Here is a 13,025-nt window from a genome sequence, read left to right on the forward strand (position 1 = left end):
TTAGGATGAATTTTTCTATTTCTGCCAAAAGAAAAAGTCATTAGGATTTTTGATAGGGATTGCATTGAATCTGTAGATATCTTTGGGTAATATTACCAACTTAAAAATATTAAGTCTTCTAATCTGTGAACATGGGATGTCTTTCCATTTGTTTGTGTCTTTAATTTCTTTCAGAATGTATTGTATTGTCAGTATACAAGTCCTCCTTGGTTAATTCCTAAGTATTTCATTCTTTTTGATGCTGTTGTAAATGGAATTGTTTTCTTAATTTCCTTTCCAGATTGTTCATTGTTGGTATATAGAAATATGACTGATTTTCATATGTTGATTTTTGTATCCTGCTACTGTGCCAAATTCAACTATTAGTTCTAATTGTTTTTTGGTGGAATCTTTAGGGTTTTCTACATATAAGAGCATGTTATTTGCAAACGGATTTTATTTCTTTGTTTTGAATCTGGATGCCTTTTATTTCTTTTTCTTGCCTAAGTGCTTTGGCTAGGACTTCCACTACTATATTGCAGGGATCCCCAAACCCTGGGCCACGGACCAGTACCAGTCTGTGGCCTGTTAGGAACCAGGCTGCACAGGAGGAGGTGAGTGATGGGCAAGTGAGCAGTACCTAATGCCTGAGCTCCGCTTCCTGTCAGGTCAGCAGCAGCATTAGATTCTCATAGGAGCTTGAACCTTATTGTGAACTGCACATGTGAGGGATCTAGGTTGTGCACTCCTTATGAGAATCTAACGCCTGATGATCTGAGGTGGAACAGTTTCATCCTGAAATCATTCCCCTCATCCCACCCCCAAGTCCTAAAAAAATTGTCTTCCACAAAACCAGTCCCTGGTGCCAGAAAGGTTGAGAACTGCTGCTGTATTGAATAGAAGTGGTAGAAATGGTAAGAGCACGCATCCTTGTCTTGTTCCTTATTGTAGAGAAATGGTTTCAGCCTCTCAAGATTGAGTGTGATATTCACTGTTGGCTTTTCATATATGGCCTTTATTAAGTTGAGGTAGTTTTCCTTCTATTCTTAGCTTGTTGAGTGTTTTTATCATGAAAGGGTTTTGAATTCTGTCAAATACTTTTTTTGCATCCATTGAAATGATTGGTGTTGTATTTTTCCCCTCATTCTGTTAATGTGGTGTATTACATTGAATGATTTTTGTATGTTGAACCATTCTTATATTCCAGGAATAAATCCCACTTGGACATGGTGTATAATCCCTTTAATGTGCTGTTGAATTCTGTTGAGGATTTTTACAAAAATATTCATAAAGGATATTGATCTATAGTTTTCTTTTCTCATCTATATGTCTTCATCTGGCTTTGATAGCAGAGTAATACTGGCTTCACAGAATGAGTATGGAATTGTTCCTGCCTCTTCAATTTTTTGGAAGAGTTTGAGGGAGATTGGTTTTGATTATACTTTAAATGTTTGATAGAATTCACCCGTGAAGTCATGTAATCGTGAGCTTTTCTTTGTTGGGAAGTGTTTTGTTTTGTTAATTTTAAAAATAATGGTGGCCGGGCACAGTGGCTCACGCCTGTAATCCCAGCACTTTGGGAGGCTGAGGCGGGTGGATCACTTGAGGTCAGGAGTTCAAAACCAGCCTGGCCAACATGGTGAAACCCCATCTCTACTAAAAATACAAAAATGAGCCAGGCGTGGTGGTGGGCGCCTGTCATCCCAGCTACTCAGGAGACTGAGGTAGGAGAATCTCTTGAACCCGGGATGTGGAGGTTGCAGTGAGCCGAGATTACGCCACTGCACTCCAGCCTGGGCCACAAAGTGAGACTCCGTCTCAAAAAAAAAAAAAAAAAAAAAAATTAAAAATATGGAATGCCACAAGAATTTGCATGTTATCCTTGCACAGGGGCCATGCTAACCTTCCCTGTATCTTTCTAGTTTTAGTATATGTGCTGCCGAAGTGAGCACTGTTGGAAGGTTTTTGATTACAGATTCAATCTCTTTATTAGTTATGAGTCAATTCAGATTTTGTTTTTGTGATTCAGTTTCCATGACTTGTGTTTCTCAGAATTTGTTCTTCTCATTTATATTATTCAGTTTGTTGATGTATAATTGTTCATAGCACTGTGTTAACAATCCTTTTTATTTCTGTGAAATTACTAGTAATGTCTCCTCTTTCATTTCTGATTTTAGTTATTGAGTCTTGTTTTCTTAGCCCATCTAGGAATGTCAATTTTGTTGATCTTTTCAAAGAACAAACTCTTGGTTCTATTGATTTTCTCTATTTTTCTATTCTCTGTGTTGTCTCTGCTCCAATTTTTATTATTCATTTCTTTCTGCTAGCTTTGAGTTTAGCTTGCTTTTCTTTTTTTAGGTCCTTTACAGTGTAAAGTTAGGTTGTTGATTTGAGCTCTTCTTTTTTAAGTATTTATAGTTAGAAGTTTATCTCAGCACAGCTTTTGCTGCTATATCCCGTTAGTTTTGGTAATGCTGTGTTTCCATTTTCATTTGTTTCAAGATATTTTCTAATTTTCTTTGTGATTTTTCTTTGACCAATTGGTTGAGCGTGATATTTAATTTCCACCTATTTGTAGGTCGTCTAGTTTTGCTTCTGCTGTTAATTTTTAGTTTTATTCTGTTTTAATTGGAAGAGATACATTTATTTATTATTTTTATTTTGAGATAGAGTCTCGTTCTGCCACCCAGGCTGGGGTGCAATGGCGCGATCTCGGCTCACTGCAACCTCTGCCTCCCGGGTTCAAGCAATTCTCCTGCCTCAGCATCACAAGTAGCTGGGACTATAGGCGCCCACCACCACGCCCGTGTCATTTTTGTATTTTTAGTAGAGACGGGGTTTCACCATGTTGGCCAGGCTGGTCTCGAACTCCTGATCTCAAGGGACCTGCCCATCTCGGCCTCCCAAAGTGTTGGGATTACAGGCATGAGCCACCGCACCTGGCCGGAAGAGATATTTTTATGATTTCAATTTTTAAAAATTCATTAAGAGTTGTTCTATGGCCTAAAGTATGTTCTGTCTTGGAGAACATTAGATATGTACTTGAGAAAATGTGTATTCTGCTATTGTTGGGTGGAGTGTTCTGTATGTATCTGTTAGGTCCAGTTGATCTAAAGTGTTGTTCAAGTCCTCTCTCTCCTTATTGATCTTCTGTTTTATTCACATTGAAAGTGAGATATTGAAGTCTCCAACTGTTACTATAGAGCTGTCTGTTTCTCCCTTCAGTTCTGTCAGTGTTTAATGTATATATTGAAGAAGCATGTTTGGTGCATGTATGTTTATAAATGTTACATCATATTGGTAAATTGACCCTTTATTTATTGTATAATGTCCATCTTTGTCTCTTGTAACGGTTGTAGAGTTAAAGTCTATTTTTTCTGATATTAAGATATCTCTGCTCTCTTGATATTCTATTTGCATGAAATATCTTTTTTTCATCTTTTCCCTTTCAAACTATGTGTGTCCTTAGATCTAAAGTGAATCTCTCTTATACAGCATGTAGTTGTATTTTGCATTTTTTTTCTACCAGTTTGTGTCTTCTCATTAGAGAGTTTAATCCATTCACATTTAAAGTAATTACTGATAGGGAAGGACTTATTATTGTCATTTTGCTGTTTGTTTCTGTATGTCCTATAGTTTTATGTCCCTTATTTCCTCTATTACGGTCTTCATTTATGTTTAGTTGATTTTTTGTAGTGACATTTTTTATTCCCTCCTCATTTCCTTTTACTCTTTTCTCTGTGTTTCATGGAGATTACACAAAACATCCTACAATTATAACAGTCTATTTTAAACTGATAAGACTTAATTTCAATTGGATTCAAAACCACTCCTTTACAGCTCCACTCCCCACTTTATGTGGTTGAAAGTCACAATTTACTTCTAAAGTTCAGTTGTGAGCCAGTATTATAGTAATACTATTTTTTATATTTGTCCATATGTTGATATTTACCTTTATCGGAGAGAACTTTATATTTTCATTTGGTGTCCAACATCCTTTCATTTCAACTTGAATGACTTCCTTTAGCATTTCTTTTTTTTCCTTTTTTTTTTTTTTGAGGCAGAGTTTTGCTCTTGTTGCCCAGGCTGGAGTGCAGTGACGCAGTCTCGGCTCACTGCAACGTCTGCCTCCTGGGTTCAGGCGATTCTCCTGCTTCAGCCTCGCTAGTTGCTGGGATTACAGGCATCTACCACCATGCCCGACTAATTTTTTTTTTTTTTTTTTTTTTTTCCTGGAAGCAGAGTCTCACTCCAGGCTGGAATGCAGTGGCAAGATCTTGGCTCACTGCATCCTCCCCCTGTCACTTCAAGTTGTTCTCCTGCCTCGGCCTTCCAAGTAGCTGGGACTACAGGCACGCACCACCATGCCCCACTAATTTTTGTATCTTTAGCAGAGATGGAGTCTCACCGTGTTTGCCAGGCTGGTCTCGAACTCCTGACCTCAAGTGATCCGTCCACCTTGGCCTCCCAAAGTGCTGGGATTACAGGCATGAGCCACCACACCCAGCCATGCCTCACTAATTTTTGTATTTTTAGTAGAGATGGGGTTTCACCATGTTGGCCAGGCTGGTCTCAAACTCCTGACCTTACGTGATCCACCCACCTTGGCCTCCGAAAGTGCTGGGATTACAGGCATGAGCCACCGCTCCCAGCCCCTTTAGCATTTCTTATAGAGTAGGTCTAGTGGTAATGAACCATTCAGTTTTTGTTTATCTGGGAATATCTTAATTTCTCTCTTGTTTGTGAAGGACAGTTTACCAGATACAGAATTCTCAGTTGACAGTGTTTTTTTCGAACCCTTCAATATATTCCCCTACTCCGTTCAAGGTTTCTGCTGAGAAATTCACTGATGATTTTATTGAGGATCCTGGCCAGGCACTGTGGCTCATACCTGTAATCCCAACACTGTGGGAGGCCGAGGTGGGAGAATCAGTTGAGGTCAGGAGTTTGAGACTAGCCTGGCCAACATGATGAAACTCCATCTCTACTAAAAATACAAAAATTATCCGGGTGTGGTGGCTTGCGCCTGTAGTCCTAGCTACTCCAGAAGCTGAGGCGGGAGAATCACTTGAACCCGGGAGGCAGAGGTTGCAGTAAGCCGAGATGGCAGCATTGCACTCCAGACTGGGTGACAGAACGAGACTCCATCCAAAAAGAAAAAAAAAATTATTGAGGATCCCTTGTGCATGATGAGTCAGTTTTCTCTCACTGCTTTCACAATGCTCTCTTTGTTTCTGTCTTTCAGCAGTTTGATTATAATGTAACTCAGTATAGGACTCTTTTGAGTTTATCCTACGTGGAGTTTGTTGACCTTTTTATATATCCATGTCTTCCCTCAAAGTTGGGGAGTTTTGGCCATTATTTCTTCAAATAAGCTCTCTGCCTCTTTCTTTCCGGTATAAAGATTAGTGTGGGGGTGTCTCCATTGTTCTTTTTTTTCCCCTCAAACTTAGAGCTGGAAGAAACCTTAGACATCCTGTGGGCCAGAATTTCATATTACCTTCCACAAAACTAACTTCCAGAGAGGTCTTCAGGAAGTTGGCAAATTTTAGTTACGTATTTTTAAAGTGTCTTTGAACTTTTAAGAACTACATCTCGTTAAGTATATGTATTCGTATATATTATTATCCAAATTTTAACAAATTAGAGTGCATTGGTGCTTTAAAGTGCTGTCAACTACTCTGAGAATGCAAAATTCTTGTTCTAAAATGTGTATCTTACAACTCCTTCCTTGGATGAATTAGATTTTTTTAGATGGAGAAACCAAAATCAAGTACAGCCATATCTTGGAGACATTATGGTTTGGTTTTGTTTTAGGAACCCAGGCTGGTCTCGAATTCCTGGGCTCAAGCAGTCCTCCCACCTCAGTCTCCTAAAGTGCTAGGATTACAGGTGTGAGCCACTGCACCTGGCCCAGCATGGGTTCTTTTCCATACCACCACAATAAAGCAAATATTGCAATAAAAGAAGTCACATATAAAAGTTATGTTTTCACTATACTCTGGTCTATTAAGTGTGCAGTAACATGTCTAAAAAATGCACGTGTCTTAATTAGAAAATGCTTCATTGCTAAAAAAAAAAAAAAAAAAAAAAAAGCTAATGATCGGGCACGGTGGCTCACACCTGTAATCCCAGCACTTTGGGAGGCGGGGGTGGGTGAATCACCTGAGGTCAGGAGTTCACGACCAGCCTGCGCAACATGGTGAAACCACGTCTCTACTAAAAATACAAAAAATTAGCCAGGCGTGGTGGCGGGTGCCTGTAATCCCAGCTACTTGGGAGGCTGAGGCAGGAGAATTGCTTGAACCCAGGAGGCTGAGGTTGCAGTGAGCTGAGATAGTGCCATTACACTCCAGCCTGGGCAACAAGAGTGAAACTCCATCTCAAAAAAAAAAAAAAAAAAAAAAAGCTAATGATTATTTGAGCCTTCAACAAATTGTAATCTTCTTGGTGGTGGAGGATCTTGCCTCGATATTGGTGGCTGCCGACTGATCAAGGTGTTAGCTGCTGAAGGTTGGGGTGCCTGTGGCGATTTCTTAAAATAACACTAAAGTTTGTCACATCAATTGACTCTTCCTTTCCTGTGCGATTTCTTTTAGCATGTGACACTGTTCGATAGCCTTTTACCCACACAAGATAGTCTTTGAAAATTGGTATCAGTCCTTTTAGATCCTGCCACTGCTTCACGAACTAAATTTATGTAATATTCTAAATCCATTGTTCTCATTTTAACAATGTTCACAGCATCTTCACCAGGAGTACATTCTATCTCAAGAAATCACTTTCTTATCTGTAGAGGCAACTCCTCTTTGGTTCCAGTTTTATCATGAGATTTCAGCAATTCAGTCACATCTTCAGGCTCTACTTCTAATTGAAGTTCCCTTACTAATTTGTACCACGTCTGCAGTTACTTCCTCCACTGAAGTCTTGAATCCATCAGTAATCCATGATGGTTGGATGTAACTTCTTTCAAAGTCCTCTTACTATTGCTATTTTCACCTCCTTCCATGAGTCACACTGTTTTTGTTTTGTTTTGTTTGAGACGGAGTTTCACTCTTGTTGCCCAGGCTGGAGTGCAATGGAGCTGTCTCGGCTCATTGCAACTTCCGCCTCTTGGGTTCAAATGATTTTCCTGCCTCAGCCTTCCAAGTAGCTGGGATTACGCCCGCCACCACGCTCAGCTAATTTTTTGTATTTTTAGTAGAGACAGGGTTTCACTATGTTGGCCAGGCTGGTCTCGAACTGCTGACCTCAGGTGATCCACCCCACCTCAGCCTCCCAAAGTGCTGGGATTACAAGCGTGAGCCACTACACCTGGCCTGAGTCACACTGTTCTTAATAGCATCTAGAATGGTGAATCCTTCCCAGGAGGTTTTCAGTGTACTTTGCCCAAATCCATCAGAGGAATGGCTGTCTATGGCAGCTATAGCCTTATAAAGTGTATTTCTTAAATAATAAAACTAGAAAGTCAAAATTACTCCTTGATTTGCAAGAATTACTGCCTGGCTGCAAGAATGGATGTTGTGTTAGCAGGCATGAAAACAACATTCATCTCCTTATACATCGTCATCAGAGCTCTGGGTGACTTAGGTGCATTGTCAGTGAGCAGATTTTTGGGTTTTTTTGTTTGTTTGTTTGTTTTGAGACAGTCTCCCTCTGTTGCCCAGGCTGGAACACAGTGGTGCAATCTCAGCTCACCACAACCTTTGCCTCCCAGGTTCAAGCAATTCTCCTGCCTCAGCCTCCCAAGTAGCTGGGACTACAGGCACATGCCACCACACACAGCTGATTTTTGTATTTTTAGTAGAGACAGGATTTCACCATGTTGGCCAGGCTGGTCTCGAACTCCTGACCTCAAGTGATCTGCCCGCCTTGGCCTCCAAAAGTACTGGGATTACAGACGTGAGCCACAGTGCCCAGCCTAGCAGGAGTATTTTGAAAGAAATCTCTTATCTGAGCAGTGGATCCCAACAATGGGCTTAAAATATTCAGTAAAACATGCCATAAACAGCTGTGCTGTCATCCAGGCTTTGTTATTTTATTTCTACTGTCAATTTATCTTAATTCATAGGGCCTTAGGATTTTCAGAATGGTCAATGAGTATTGGCTTCAACTTAAAAGTCGCCACAGCTGCATTAGCCCCATAGGAGACTCAACCTGTCCTTTGATGCTTCAAAGCCAGACATTGACTTCTCTTTAGCTATGACAGTTGTAGATGGCATTTTCTTCCAGTAGAAGACTGCTTTGTCTACATTGAAAATCTGTTGTTAAGTGTAGCCACCTTTATAGATCAATTATCTAAGCTAGACTTCTGGATAACTTGCTGCAACTTCTGTATCAGTACTTGCTAAGTTTGTTTTCCTTCTTTTTAAAATCCTTTTGTTTGTGAAATGAAGAATGGACTGTTTTTTTCAGTTCCTATGGTTAAGTTGGCAAACCTGTTCTTGCCCTATTTATGTATTTATGTTGGTTTGTTTGTTTTGTTTTGTTTTTAGTTACAACGTAAGTCTTTTCCTACATTGTCTTCTTAAATGTAATTCCACTTGACATGAAAACTTTTAATTATGAGAATATGGAGAAGGAGAATTAGTTATTATTATATAGGTCATTCAGGTCAGTGGTTCCTAAATACCTTTTAAACTTTATATGGGGAAAAAGAGATATGTATATAGGTTTTTAATGTATTTATTTAATTAGTTTACTTGTTCATAAAATCCCAACTTCTGGAAACTACTGAGATTCTGAGAGGTGATGTTACATACCCAAGTCACAAACACAAGACATTTACCCACCTTACTGGTACCCTTCTACCCTTATTATTTTATTCCACTAGGTAGAATTCCACCAGGCAAAAAGATTGATCCTACGGAACAGGGGAATTGTTAAGCTTTCAAAATAAATAAAAACATGCCAGTAAATTTTTGTTCTTAAATGTTATATGATATATAACTCTACTCCAACCTCTAAAATATACTTGTTATCATAGGGATAGAAGCATATTAAATATCGTTGGGCGCGGTGGCTCACGCCTGTAATCCCAGCAGTTTGGGAGGCCAAGGCAGGTGGATCACAAGGTCAGGAGATTGAGACCATCCTAGCTAACATGGTGAAACCCCGTCTCTACTAAAAATACAAAAAATTAGCCAGGCGTGGTGGCGGGCACCTGTAGTCCCAGCTACTTGGGAGGCTGAGGCAGGAGAATGGCGTGAACCCAGGAGGCGGAGCTTGCAGTGAGCCGAGATCGCACCACTGCACTCCAGCCTGGGTGACAGAGCAAGACTCCATCTCAAAAAAAAAAAAAAAAAAAGAAGTATATTAAATATTTTATGGCTGGGCGAGGTGGCTTACACCTGTAATTCCAGCACTTTGGGAGGCCAAGGCAGACAGGAGTTTGAGACCAGCCTGGCCAACATGGTGAAACCCCATCTCTACTAAAAATTCAAAAATTAGCTGGGCATGGTGGCATGCACCTGTAATTCCAGCTACTTGGGAGGCTGAGGCAGGAGAATCTCTTGAACCTGGGAGATGTTGCTCACCTGAGCAACAGAGCGAGACTCCATCTCAAAAAAGGTATGTTAAATATTTTGCCTCACATTGAGATCTTGTTAGCATTTGCTTCTGGTGAATAGACACATTGCAGACTGTGAAAGAAAACTAAGGAAAGCAAATTTAGAATTCTTACTGGTTTTTTTTTGTTTGTTTGTTTGTTTTGTTTTGGAGACAGAGTTTTGCTCTTGTTGCCTGAGCTGGAGTGCAATGGTGCAATCTCAGCTCACTGCAACCTCCGCCTCCCAGGTTCAAGCGATTCTCCTGCCTCACCCTCCCGAGTAGCTGAGATTACAGGCACCCGCCACCACGCCCGGCTAATTTTTGTATTTTTAGTAAAGACGTTGGCCAGGCTGGTCTCGAAGCCCTGACCTCAGGTGATCCACCCTCCTTAGCCTCCCAAAGTGCTGGGATTACAGGCGTGAGCAACCGTACCCGGCAGGATACTTACTTTCTACATGTACTTTATAAAAATTATTTTTCCATTTTATTGTGAGATTAGTTTAAGTGCCAGAAATTTTTTTGTGTGGAATATTTTACTGACTCCTGACAGAAAATGCAGAACTTCCCAACTGTTAATTAAATCTTTATAACATCCTGAGGATATAGAAGGGAGCTCATGATCTCCCTAGAGCATCTTTGACTCCAGCAGGAGTAAAATACCCAGTAGGTTTTCCTTTTTACAGGCAATGACTCAGGCTAAACGTATATGTGTTCATGTATTTACTTAGCCTCTGCTTTCTTTCATATTTCTTCTCTTAATTTTCATCATTTCCAGAAACCACAAGCTGTGACTGTCCTTCAAGTTCACTTAATTTTTTTTGGAGACGGAGTCTTGCTCTATTCACCCAGGCTGGAGTGCAGTGGTGCAATCTCGGCTCACTGCGACCTCCATCTCCTGGGTTCAAGTGATTCTCCTGCCTCAGCCTCCCAAGTAGCTGAGATTACAGGCGTGCACCACCACACCTGGCTAATTTTTGTATTTTTAGTAGAGACAGGGTTTCACCATGTTGGCCAGGCTGGTCTCGAACTCCTGACCTCAAGCCATTTAATTGTGTCTTTGAAGGTAAATAATATATGGAACTGGATCCCAAATCCTGAGAATGCCAGAACTACAGGTCCAAAACATGATGCACTATTCTCAGCAGAGTTCAGAAGGGTCAGAACTCAAGGTGTTATATGAGGCAGAGAACACATGAAATTCGTGCATTCCATTTAGCAGCCCCCATGAGACCAGAAATACACCCCAGGAGTCTTTGAAGATGGGGATAATTCAACTCCTGGTTTTATAAATAAAAGAATGAGGAGTACCAAAAATGTTATGTTGAATTCTCTTCATTTTTCTCATACAATCTGAAGCCTGAGCTATCTTATCCTCAACTCATAGCAGCTGATGCTGCAGTTTAGGTTTGAGATCAGTCCCTCTATCCATTCAAGAGTGACCCGAGGCATAGAGCTCTAATCAGGACAGCTTTTTAACAAGAACCTTCTAGTGACATACTGGTTTAGTTTATAAGATTTTAATTTACAAATTTAAAAAGCTGCATCTTTAACTTTTTCTCCTTTTTCTTTTCTTTCTTCACATCACTCTTTTCCTTATCTATATCTTACTCTTTGTCATCTTTTCTATCCTTTTTGCTCCCTTCTGTTTCCTGCCCTTCTTTCTTCTCTACATCCTGATTGGCAATCTTGTTGTTGATGAAGTTGTGTAGGGCAACTATGGAATGTGTCAGGGAGGCAGAGTACCCCACTGCCATTTGGTCGTTGATCTTCAGGTACAAGGCCTTGACAGACTGCTGCAGGCTGATGTCTGGCAGCAGATTGAAGACTTCCTGCAGCTAATGATCTGGTGGTTGATTGGCAGCTTGCCTGTGGCTGTTTTTTCCAGGTAGCTCCTGATATCCAGAAGCTTGGAGTTCAGCCTCCTCAAACCATGGACCTCTTTGTGATCAGCTGGGAAAGACTGTCCACTGTAGCATCTTTGATGTCTTGTAACAAGTGTTCAGCTCCAGCTGCCTCAGCTTCCTCTGCTCCAGTTTCATTAGCCACATGCTCAAATGTTTTTGAGGTTGGAGCGCCATCATCATGGACTTCTCTCACTGAAATATATGCTTCTGTGGGCAGCCCCAGATCCTTTAGTTTCAGTCAGTAATAGCAATACTGAGTTAGGTTAGTGTCTTTTCTTGAGTTCATTGATGGCAATGTTATTCTTGTGTAGTTTAGGGCCTGTGTGGTACCACCCAACTATTCTTTGGCATTAATTTTCTTAAACATTCCATACGTGTTTTCCAAATAATCATGGTCTAAAAACCAGACAGAATGATTTTTGTCATCTTCATCAAAAGGGACTCCAGAACTGTTGGATACATCAAGTACTTTTGTCTGCCGTGACCCCAAAAGCACACCAACAATGCACTGCTGGTTTCCAACCTTGCTGATTCGGTTGAAGTGATCCACCACACTGAGCAGCACCGGAAGGTGGACCACTGCCTTCCGCACTGCCAGCTCTGACATCTTGACACACACCGCCCACTAGGCCTAGCTCCCTGCAACCCACAAACTCCAGCAGTAGCAGCAACTCCTGTGAAGACTACTTAATTTTTTAATGAAAAAAATGTGTGTGCATGGGCAGGTATGAATTTATGTATAGTCATGCACTGCTTAATGATGGGAAAATGTGAGAAATGTGTGGTTAGGGGAACATCAGAAAGTATACTGACACAACCTGGATGGTGTAGCTTACTACACACCTAGGCTATTCGTCATATAGCCTATTGCTCCTAGGCTTCAAACTTGTACAGCCTTGAATACTATACTGAATACTGTAGGCAGTTGTAACGCAATGGTAAGTATTTATGTATCTAAACATATCTAAACATAGAGTAAAAATTCAGTATAGAAAATAGAAATGGTACATCTGTATAGGACACTTAACCATGAACGGAGCTTGCGGGGCTGGAAGTTGCTCTGGGTGAGTCAGTGAGTCAAGTAATCAGTGAATGTGAAGGCCTAAGACATCACTGTACATTGTTGTAAACTTTATAAACACTGTACACTTGCACTACACTAAATTTATAAAAAACATTTTTCTTCAATAATACATTAACCTTATCTTACTGTAACTTTTTAACTTTCTAAAACTTTAAAAATTTTTTGAACTTTTTGACTCTTGTAATAAACCCTTAGTTTAAAACACTATACAGCTGTACAAAAATATTTTCTTTCTGTATATCTAAACTTTGCCTACTTTTAAATTTTTTTTTTTCTTTCTTTTTTTTTTAACTTTTAAACTTTTTTCTTAAATGTAAGATGCAAAAGAGAAAAAAGGAAAAAAAATTAACACACAAACAAACATGAGCCTAGGCCTGCACGGGGTCAGGACCATCAATATCACTGTCTTCCACCTCCACATCTTGTCCCCCTGGAAGGTCTTTGGGGGCAGTCAAACACATGAAGCTGTCATCTTACGATAACAATGCCTTCTTCTGGTATATCTCCTG

The 13,025-nt window shown here is 40.2% G+C and overlaps 1 protein-coding gene, 1 non-coding gene and 1 pseudogene across 19 annotated transcripts in view; 1 reads left to right on the forward strand and 2 right to left on the reverse strand.

Moving 5' to 3' along the window:
• Positions 1-13,025, forward strand: part of EPS15 (epidermal growth factor receptor pathway substrate 15) — a 167,753-nt gene that overhangs the window by 138,653 nt on the left and 16,075 nt on the right. The window lies entirely within an intron of this gene.
• LOC112207007 (U6 spliceosomal RNA) lies at positions 1,825-1,931 on the reverse strand. Its single transcript, XR_002941485.2, has one exon. It is a non-coding gene; the product is annotated as a U6 spliceosomal RNA (small nuclear RNA).
• LOC129137131 (26S proteasome non-ATPase regulatory subunit 7-like) lies at positions 11,117-12,039 on the reverse strand (annotated as a pseudogene).

The sequence above is a fragment of the Pan troglodytes genome, chromosome 1, assembly GCF_028858775.2.
Source record: "Pan troglodytes isolate AG18354 chromosome 1, NHGRI_mPanTro3-v2.0_pri, whole genome shotgun sequence".
Taxonomy (NCBI): Eukaryota; Metazoa; Chordata; class Mammalia; order Primates; family Hominidae; genus Pan; species Pan troglodytes.